This window comes from Suncus etruscus, chromosome 5 (genome assembly GCF_024139225.1).
Source record: "Suncus etruscus isolate mSunEtr1 chromosome 5, mSunEtr1.pri.cur, whole genome shotgun sequence".
NCBI classification, from domain to species: Eukaryota; Metazoa; Chordata; class Mammalia; order Eulipotyphla; family Soricidae; genus Suncus; species Suncus etruscus.
Genome location: NC_064852.1, coordinates 77,349,084 through 77,360,772, shown reverse-complemented (window position 1 = coordinate 77,360,772; position 11,689 = coordinate 77,349,084).

The following is an 11,689-nucleotide window of genomic DNA, read 5'->3' as shown; positions in this document are numbered from 1 at the left end:
CGCCCAGACGCCATTTTCAGGGAGGGACTTCAGAGCATAAAAACCGGCTAACCTTTGAAAAAGCTGGCTCCCTGTGTGTGACACCAGGCGGGGAAAATCCGCAAAAGTACACCGGCCCAGTGGGGCTCAGCTGTGAAAGACTGTGAGTGTGACCTGTCTATGTCTGTCTACTGTCCTCTTGCGTGAAACTCTTGCGAGTGGGGCAAAAAGAGCCTCCAGAAACCTCGCTCGCCCAGACACCATTTTCAGGGAGGGACTTCAGAGCATAAAAACCGGCTAACCTTTGCAAAAGCTGGCTCCCTGTGTGTGACACCAGGCGGGGAAAATCCGCAATAGTACACCAGCCCAGTGGGGCTCAGCTGTGAAAGACTGTGAGTGTGACCTGTCTATGTCTGTCTACTGTCCTCTTGCGTGAAACTCTTGTGAGTGGGGCAAAAAGAGCCTCAAGAAACCTCGCTCGCCCAGACACCATTTTCAGGGAGGGACTTCAGAGCATAAAAACCGGCTAACCTTTGCAAAAGCTGGCTCCCTGTGTGTGACACCAGGCGGGGAAAATCCGCAAAAGTACACCGGCCCAGTGGGGCTCAGCTGTGAAAGACTGTGAGTGTGACCTGTCTATGTCTGTCTACTGTCCTCTTGCGTGAAACTCTTGCGAGTGGGGCAAAAAGAGCCTCCAGAAACCTCGCTCGCCCAGACGCCATTTTCAGGGAGGGACTTCAGAGCATAAAAACCGGCTAACCTTTGCAAAAGCTGGCTCCCTGTGTGTGACACCAGGCGGGGAAAATCCGCAAAAGTACACCGGCCCAGTGGGGCTCAGCTGTGAAAGACTGTGAGTGTGACCTGTCTATGTCTGTCTACTGTCCTCTTGCGTGAAACTCTTGCGAGTGGGGCAAAAAGAGCCTCCAGAAACCTCGCTCGCCCAGACACCATTTTCAGGGAGGGACTTCAGAGCATAAAAACCGGCTAACCTTTGCAAAAGCTGGCTCCCTGTGTGTGACACCAGGCGGGAAAAATCCGCAAAAGTACACCGGCCCAGTGGGGCTCAGCTGTGAAAGACTGTGAGTGTGACCTGTCTATGTCTGTCTACTGTCCTCTTGCGTGAAACTCTTGCGAGTGGGGCAAAAAGAGCCTCCAGAAACCTCGCTCGCCCAGACGCCATTTTCAGGGAGGGACTTCAGAGCATAAAAACCGGCTAACCTTTGCAAAAGCTGGCTCCCTGTGTGTGACACCAGGCGGGGAAAATCCGCAAAAGTACACCGGCCCAGTGGGGCTCAGCTGTGAAAGACTGTGAGTGTGACCTGTCTATGTCTGTCTACTGTCCTCTTGCGTGAAACTCTTGCGAGTGGGGCAAAAAGAGCCTCCAGAAACCTCGCTCGCCCAGACGCCATTTTCAGGGAGGGACTTCAGAGCATAAAAACCGGCTAACCTTTGCAAAAGCTGGCTCCCTGTGTGTGACACCAGGCGGGGAAAATCCGCAAAAGTACACCGGCCCAGTGGGGCTCAGCTGTGAAAGACTGTGAGTGTGACCTGTCTATGTCTGTCTACTGTCCTCTTGCGTGAAACTCTTGCGAGTGGGGCAAAAAGAGCCTCCAGAAACCTCGCTCGCCCAGACGCCATTTTCAGGGAGGGACTTCAGAGCATAAAAACCGGCTAACCTTTGCAAAAGCTGGCTCCCTGTGTGTGACACCAGGCGGGGAAAATCCGCAAAAGTACACCGGCCCAGTGGGGCTCAGCTGTGAAAGACTGTGAGTGTGACCTGTCTATGTCTGTCTACTGTCCTCTTGCGTGAAACTCTTGCGAGTGGGGCAAAAAGAGCCTCCAGAAACCTCGCTCGCCCAGACGCCATTTTCAGGGAGGGACTTCAGAGCATAAAAACCGGCTAACCTTTGCAAAAGCTGGCTCCCTGTGTGTGACACCAGGCGGGGAAAATCCGCAAAGGAACACCGGCCCAGTGGGGCTCAGCTGTGAAAGACTGTGAGTGTGACCTGTCTATGTCTGTCTACTGTCCTCTTGCGTGAAACTCTTGCGAGTGGGGCAAAAAGAGGCTCAGAGGAACACGGCCGCTCCGCTTCGCTACGCGGCCGTGCACTCTTTCTAAGGAAAGAACTCCATTGCAACAAGAAGGAAAAATCACACTAAGAACGGCGCTATATCACAGAAGCAAACATTTCTCTCTGGACTGTCTTCTCTGTTGCATGCTCGGGCCTAAGATTTGACCCAGTGTGAGGCTTCATCCACGGAGGACTCCCCTCCCATAGAGGCAAGTCAGCCCATCCAGAAAGGGAGGAGCCAGAGGAGTGTGCTGCCTACATCATATAGACAATGAATACCACTACAACACGTAGAAAAACCCACAATACAAGTGTGACAATGGGGAAACAACGCAGGCCAGCATCAGACATAGAGAATGAAGATGACAATTCTGAGGACCAGATAATGACTGAACAACTAATCAACCTCTCAGATAAGGACTTTAGACTAGCAATATGGAAGGTGCTCAACAGACTCCAAGAAACCATGGATCGAGTTGAACAGAACACTAATAAGAACCAAGAAAATATGAAGGCAGAAATGACAAAACTCCAAACTGAAATAACATGTCAACTAACAGGACTGAAAAAGTCAGTAAACGAAGTGAATGACAAAATGGATAAGCTCTGGGACAGGGTATCAGAAGCTGAGAATAGACTTGGTGCTGTGGAAGATGAGATACATAACAATTCCATACAGCAGGAGAGATTGGACAAAAAACTTAAAGCAAATGAGCAGACAATGGAAAAATTAGTCAAAGAATGGGAACAGACCAAAATAGAAGTCTATGATAAGATCAACAGAAACAACTTAAGAATCATTGGAGTCCCAGAGACCCAGGAAGAAAATTTCCAGGAAGAATCAATGGTCAAGAACATCATTAAAGAGAAACTTCCAGAGCTAAAGAATATATGTGATCAAATCCTGCATGCCCGAAGAGTACCAACCAAAAGAGACCCCAGAAAAACCACCCCAAGACACATCCTAGTCACAATGACAAATCCCACAGATAGAGACAGAATTCTGAAAACAGCAAGATCAAAAGGGGAAATCATGTTCAAGCAAGCTTCCCTGAGATTTACAGCAGACCTGTCACCAGAAACGCTCAATGCCAGAAAGCAGTGGTGGGATATTGTGACAAGACTGAATGAAATGAATGCTTCACCCAGAATACTATACCCAGCAAAACTCACTTTCCGGTTTGATGGAAGAATACATGGTTTCACAGACAAAAAACAGCTCAGAAACTTCACAGACACAAAACCAGTCTTAAGAGAAAAACTGAAAGACCTAATCTAAGACAAGACTACCCAAAAGACACACCAAATTTTGAAATAAAGATGGCGTTAAATCCCAGGACAATTCTTTCTCTCAACGTCAATGGACTAAATGCACCAGTTAAGAGACACAGAGTGGCTAAATGGATCAAAAAACTCAATCCAACCTTCTGCTGCCTACAAGAAACGCACCTGAATAGTCAGAACAAACATAGACTCAAAATAAAAGGCTGGAGAAAAGTTATCCAAGCAAACAACACCCATAAAAAAGCTGGAGTGGCCATACTAATATCAGATAATGCAAACTTTATACTCAGGAAGGTTGTAAGGGACAAAGACGGACATTTTATATTAATCAAGGGGTACGTAGAGCAGGAAGAATTCACTCTCCTAAACATATATGCACCGAATGAGGGGCCAGCAAAATATTTAATACAACTGCTGACAAATCTGAAAAATAATATCAACAACAACACAATAATTGTGGGGGACCTAAACACGGCTTTGTCAACACTGGACAGGTCAACCAGACTGAAACCCAACAAGAATATACTAGACCTGAGGAGAGAAATGGAAGAAAGAGGCCTAGTGGATATATATAGGACACTCCATCCCCAGAAACCTGGATACACATTCTTCTCCAATGTACATGGGACATTCTCCAGGATAGACTACATGCTGGCACATAAAACATACCTCCATAAGATCAAGAGGATAGAAATTTTGCAGATTACCTTCGCTGACCACAAGGCTCTGAAATTATTTGTGAACTCCAAAGGGACTCAGAAGAAACACTTTAACACCTGGAAGTTAAACAGCCTCATGCTCAATAACCAGTGGGTCCGAGATGAAATCAAGGAGGAAATAAAAAGGTTCCTGGAAACAAATGACAATAAAGACACAAACTCTCAGAACTTATGGGACACAGCAAAAGCAGTACTGAGAGGAAAATTTATAGCTTTGCAAGCACACATCAGGAAGGAAGAAGGAGCTTACCTGAGTAGCTTAATGACACAGCTAATAGAACTAGAAAATGCTCAACAAAAGGACCCAAGAATAGGAAGACAGAAGGAAATAACAAAGCTGAGAGCAGAAATCAACGAAGTGGAAACTCAAGTATTATTAACATATATTTTAATTAAAATACCCAATAAGTCGGGAACAGAAAGAACATGCTTCAGAATAATAAGGAACATATGTGACTAATCCACAACTAAGATCATATGTAGTGGTGCAAATGGAAAGTTTTTTCATAATAGTGAAAAATTATCTTCACATCAGTGTTAACATTAATGTATTTGATATATGGTTACCATACTCTACAAACAAATCAGTTGCCAAGACTTTCCACCAATATTCTTATTTTACTTGCAACTAACTTTATCACTCTTCCCAAAATACATTCCCCTCTTGCTTTGTATTTTCAGTTTTGTAATCCTGGGCCAAGTTCTGTTATCATTTGATATTTTCTATTTCCTTTCCTTTCTTTTCCTTTTTCCTTCTCTTCCTTTCCTTTCCTTTTCCTTCCCTTGCCTTCCTTTTCTTTCCTTTTCTTTTCCTTTCCTTTTTTCTCTCTCTATTCCTTCTTCCCTTCCCTTCCTCCCTTCCCTTTCTCCTTTTCCCTTTCCTTTTCCTTGCCTTTTTCTTTTCCTGTTTCCTTTCTTTTCCTTCTTTCTTTTTCCCCTTTTTCTTTCCTTTTCCTTTTTTCCCTTTTTATTTCCCTTTCTTTCTTTCTGTTTTATTTATTTTCTTTTCTTCTATAAGGCTTCAAGTTAGTATAATTGTATTAAATGAAGATTGGTGAATACCACAGATGATTAAGAATTTCAGGCTTGATACAATAACAGAACAAAATATTTAAAAACAATTTTAAAGCTATACCTTAACTGTAAGTATATACAAAAGTTACCATTAAAAGAAGGAAAAAGAATATGCTATGCAAAGAGTAAAAAGAAGAAAGGTATAGTATTTTATCTTAAATCGTATTAATACAGATTTAAAGAGATGATTCATAATCAGAAAAGAATTAAATGCACTTGGAAGATGTCACCATTTAAAATTTGTGACAAACTAATAACATTACTTCAAAATGTATAGACCAAAGAAATTATGTAAGCAAAGAGATTAAAAAAAAAAAAACTTTTACTCACCTTCTTCTTTTTAGGTTAGTGAAGAACCATATCTTTTTTATTTTTTGTTTTCTTTCTTTTTGGGGGGGGGGAAACCATATCTAATAACAATCAGAACTCATTTTGTCTCTGTGTTCAGGGATCACTTTGAGTGGTGCTTATGAGACCATATGAAATGCTGGGGATCAATCCCCAAGGAGTCACATACAAGATGAGTGCTCTATCAACTTATACTATCTCTCTACCCCCTTTTATCTTTCTGTATATGACATTTGAGTGCATTTATTTAATATTTCTTCTTCTCCACCTGATTTACTTCATATACCAATTCTGCTCAAGTTGTCACAAACTTTTCTTAGAACTGCATAGTATTTAATTTTGTGTACCTATCATAACTTCTTTATCCAATTGTTGGACATTTAGGTTGTATCCATATCCAGGCTATTTTGCTCAGGGGTACAATGAGCATTGGTATGAATACTATTTTCAAGTTAATGTCTTCGTGGTTAAGAAAGTAGATGCCAGGGGGGCTGGAGCGGTGATGCAAGCAGTAGGGTGTTTGCCTTGAACATGCTAACCTAGGGAAGACAGCGGTTCCATCCCTAGCGTCCCATATGGTCCCCCAAGCTAGGAGCGATTTCTGAGCACGAGCACATAGCCAGAAAAAACACTTGATCATCACCAGGTGTGGTCCAAAAAGCAAAAAAAAAAAAAAAAAAAAAGGGTAAAATTTTGAAATTATATTACAGCTCTATTTTTCCCCCAAACTCCATACTATTGCTTTTCATAGAGACTGAACCATACAACAATTCCCAACAAAAGTGAATAGAGTTCTTTTTCACCATATTCTCACCAACTGAAGTTGTTTTCAGGTATTTTGATATGCCATTCTCACCAGTGTGAGCTGAAATATCATGGTTGTCTTATGGTTGTAATTGTTGATATTGTTCATCCTAGACCTCATACATTTGCATTCCTAAGATACAATCTCCTCTGGATGAGTTCTGAACTCAGTTTTTTTTTTTTGTTTTTTTTCAGTTTTTGGTTCACACCCAGTGACGCTCAGGGGTTACTCCTGCCTCTGTTCTCAGAAATCGCTTTTGTCTTGAAGGACTATATGGAATGCTGAGGATTGAACCATGGTTTGTCCTAGATTGGCCGTGTGTAAAGCAAACGCCCTACTGCTGTGCTATTGCTCCATCCCCTGTACTATGATGTTTATGTCTGAGCATGGCAATATTGTTGAAAACTTTCCTCTGCTTTGTGCAGACTTTCTTCTTAGCTTTTAAGCTTTCTGAGTCACATTTTTATATTTTTAGAGAAATTACTGCAAAGAAATCTGACCTATGTCCATCTATCTGATTTCAGTTTTCTATTCCATTATTTTCTTAGACACCTTTCTAAAAAAGAACTTATAGATTTAGCAGTAGCCCTTTCTATAAGTGGTAAATTCCAAATTCTCAGGTCTCACTTCTCAAGCTCAAATCAGAGAAGTTCTAAGGAAAAAAAAAAAGAAAAAAGAAACAGATGTCATCTATTGACTGAAGCCTTTCAAGAATTTTTTTCCAAACAGGAATGGTTGTTTTAGAAATTCTCCATGCATTATCACTAATCTTTTATTTATGTGATTTGTTTTATCTAAGTTTTCTAGTTGTTTTCTAGTTGTTTTCTGCTGAAAACTACTTCATTATAACTACAAGCAAAATTTTGCATTATTTTTATTTATAAGCCACACTCCTGGTCCTGAGATCAGGGATCACTCCTTGGGGGCTTGGCTGGAATTGAACACCTGTCAGACACATTGCATTCAAGGCAAATGCCCTACCCTCCCTACTATCTCTCCATCCCTCAAATTGCATTGCTTTAAATATGTTTAGAGATCCATTGTTCTAGAACAAAAAATATGGTTTTTGAAGATAGTCTCAGGAGTCCCTGGGAAAGTTTTTACCTCAGTGTGTCCAAGAGTCAGGACAGTTTATTGTAACCATAACACTTCAGTAGCCTATTGAAAAAACACAGAGCTGTCCTTCAATTTTTTCCCACATAAAAAACAAGGACATTATCTGATCTTCTAACTTGATGTAGTTGTTTTAGGATAAGCATTTCTCTAAGTGCTTTAGAAAGACAAACATGCTGTACATTATGAATATGGTTGGTTAATTATACATGATCAGGTATTTGTTTCTCTGTATATTCAATGTAGAAACTGTCTTTCTCCGCCAACTAAACTGTGAAAATGTAAGATCAGGCTCTCTGCTTTACTTCCATTTTATTTCTGGAAATTTTCAGTCAGTATAATTCACAAAATAGACATTATTCAAATGAGTTTCTAAAAATAAATGTTACCTTACCCTGTGCTTGTCCACATTAAATTATTCTGCAGTGAAGACAGAAAAACCTCATTTACATTTTTATCAATCTATGTTTGTAAACTAACTTAGAGATTTGTAATGTTATATGCTGTCTAATTAGGAGGACAATTTTTGATCATTATCCTTTCCCATTTCATCTTTTCATTTAATAAAATTTTAGCATAAGTAATTTTCAATTGTGTAAAGGGAAGATTGCCGTGCTTGCTGATGATCATTAGACAGAACTAGCAGTAATTGCTAGTATATGGTGGAAATGAATCTCCTCTCACAAATATGAGGCACTTAAAGTAAAATGCTTCTATCTACCCATCCATTCCTCATCCCACTTACTGACCCTTCTGCTCATTTCAAAGCAAAGGGAATCAGTTGTTTATCTCCAGGTAGTTTTGAACATCATTTAGGCATAATTAAAGTTTGCAATATCCTGTAACTAAGTATGATATCCTAATATTTTCTGCCAAGAATTGAATTTGCTAGGCATGACACATTTATAGCTGGCAGTAGATGTACCAAAATGTACCAACACCCGGGAATTAATAAATACCACAGCCCTCCTATGGATAAAGTTGCATGAATATTTAATAGGAAATGCATGATGAATTTCTTGCATGATTATGCCGAAAAACATTTGGGAATGGTTGCAGCTGTTACATGAACCAGCTCAGTCTCTTTTCTCTCATCTCTTTCCATCTTTATCAATCTCAAAATTGTACTTTAACTCCAGCAGTAAGCTGTCTCCAATGATGAGTATTGCAGACACCTGTCTACATTTTAGGAAATATGTGACATTTTACATATGCTATCTGTGTGTGTACCTTACAACTTTCATCAGTGCGGTTTGAGGGCATAACAGAAAAAAAAATACTTGGAGAATAGAAGGGCCATTAGGGAGGGAAGTCTAACTCAAAAGAGAAGGTGAAAAAAGCTAAGTGAGTAACAGCTGCCATTAACTCATGTCATATTTTTCTCTGACAACGCTTTTATATCTCCACCTAAGCCCATGAAAATATTTTCAGATCTAAATGTAAGATTCTGGAAGGTGAAGATTCTTGACCTTTTAGTATTACAACGCCATTTTTCGTTTCATGTTTTTAGGTATCTTTTAACTCAGCCAAATATGTACTTGTCCAGCAGGAAAAATATTTCTTTATCGTTTATGAAGTTTCTGACAAATCAAAGTTCCAGTTGCTCTTGGCTCAAAAAAATGAGAGAGAGAGAGAGAGAGAGAGAGAAAGAGAGAGAGAGAAAGGGAGAAAGGGAGAGAGTGAAGGAGAGAAAAAGGGAGAGAGAGAAGAACTGATTAAAAGAAAAATCTTTATTCAGGTGCTAGCAACTTGAGATTATAGAAGACCTACTGTAAAAACTAGCTTATTGACAGACTGGGGTTGTGGTTTATAGAGTGAAAGAAAGGATAATTGGAGGGAGGGCAAAGAGATAGTACAGAGGATATAGCATTTACCTTGCAACTGACTGACCCAGGTTTGATCCCTGCTATCTCCATATGATCTTCCAAGCCCTCCAGAGTAATTCTTGAGAGCAAAGCCAAAAGTAACCCTTGAACATCACCAGCTGTGATCAAAATACAAACCAAAAAAAAAAAATCTGGGGGTGGGTATTAGTGAGGGTAATGAGACAATGGGTAACAAGGACAGTCATGTGGTTGTCCAGCTGTCATCTGTGCTTTGGGGATGGTGGGTGACTTTTTCTGGGTAGAAGCTCTGAAATACTAATCTCTGCCTATAGAAATCTATGTGACAGCCTTCAGAGATGTCTCTCCAGAGGACCTGGTGATTGTTCTCCCCCATTAATCTCTGACAGGCTTGGTTTAACATTAACCCCAAACAATGTACAAAACAATGTATGAAAATACTGTTTTCTGTTAAGAAACAAAGCTAAAGCAAAGGAGCATGAGAAGTATAAGACACTATAGAAATATGTATAAGAAGAATAAGATGGAATCTCTAATGTTTTCTTACTAAAAGTTAATTGAAAGATTACACCCCAGGGAAGTTTTTTTAAACAAAGATGAACAAACTAGGACCAGAGCAATAGTACATGTGGCCAACCTGGGTTTATTTCCCAAAGTCTGTCAGGAGTAAGACCTGAGCACCACTGGGTGTGAAATCCCAAACCAACACACACACACACACACACACACACACACACACACACATTTCAACATTGTGCCTTACTAGGCTTTGACTAGAGAGTTCATATTAAAAGTCAATTGGTCTGAGCCCCTAAGCATTAAAGGGCACCTCCCTGAGACAAAAGCGACTCTTTCATTCTCTTAGAACATTCCAGTTCATGGTACACTTCAGAATCATGTTCCTTGGACGTGGAGATTCTAGAAAAAAAACCTAGAAATTCTGGAATCTACATAGTCAATTACAATGTAGCATATCACAACAAGGACTCAAACATGCTGTTTTTAACAATGAAATGTGACCTTTTAATGAATTGCAGCTGACACAACGTCTCGTTCTCTTAAAGCAATTTAGAGTTTACTAGATGCCAGTAAAGAGTTGGCACCTCATAAATTATCAAGTGATAATTATGTTCTTGGCTTCAAAACAAGAAGAAACTCTTCTTAACAATATGTTTGTTCCCCAACTGTAGCAGTTAGATAAGTTACACCTCCCGAAATGATGATTATTTACTATCTTTATATTTTGGATACTAAGAGTTCTTAGCTACGTTTGACTCTGTCTCTGTAAACAAAGATATATGCCACTTCACCATATCAAATGTTTCTGTTAGAGAAAGTTTAAGAAAAAGAAAGGATATAGTTAAAATCGAAAGCTCAATAATGTGCTTTCTGGTTTAAAAAATCCATGAATACTAGAAAGTAATTTTCTTATTCAAAATATCTCCATGAACAGTGAGGATATTTTATGCCCTAGTTTCTCCGAAATTTTCCTGCTGAAATTCAAATATTTAGCAATCAAGCTTTTTTGACAAGTCTACTAAAAATTAATTAGGATTTCAGGCCAGAGAAATAATAGTACAGAGGTTAATACACCTGCCTTGCCTAAGCTCAATCAGTCTCAATCCTGGGCACTACATATGTTGTTCTAGGCTTCCTATGAGGAGGACAAGATAGATGGTGTAGTATCAGTTAGGACACTTGTCTCTCACATAGCTGTCCTGGGATTCCCCAGTATTCCATAAGGTAGCCATCTTCAGTATTCCATAACGTATCTGGATCACCACCAGAAGTGATTTCTGAGCACAGAGCCAGGAGTAACCTCTGAGTATTGCCAAGTTCGGTCCAAAAACCAAACAACAACAAATACCCAAACAAACAAACAAGCCCCACCAGGTATAAACTGCTCACTGTCAGGTTTGGTCCACCCACTCCACCTCAGGCCAAATGTCAAAAATATCAAGGTCTCTCCAACTATTGAGGTATACAGCACTGCAGTTCATAGCCATTACTACACATCACACCAAGAATAATCCTGAGTTATGCAAAGGACATACACAAATCAGTGACTGAATGTCTACTCTTTACCAATAAAGAGTTCCCTGGAGACAGAATTTAAGGTTGTCAGATTAAGGGTCCTTCCTATTTTTGCTACACTGAAAATTGCAACCATCTGCTATGAAGAAACTGAAAAACTAAAATTTATTAAATGCTGAAGTAATCTGTATTCCATTTATGTGGGTACTCTATTCTTGGTGCTTTTAGATTCATTATATGCAGGTGAAAGTATGTATATTTCAGAAGAAAACAAGAGTTTTCCATGTTCTACAGAAGCAGCTGAAATACATTTCCAGCCTGACCATTAGAATATTGTTTGCATTATATTTAAACTTTTAGTTTTGTAGTATCAGATAAGAATGGTGGTTGCAGAAAAAGGATGGGGAGATAACGGTC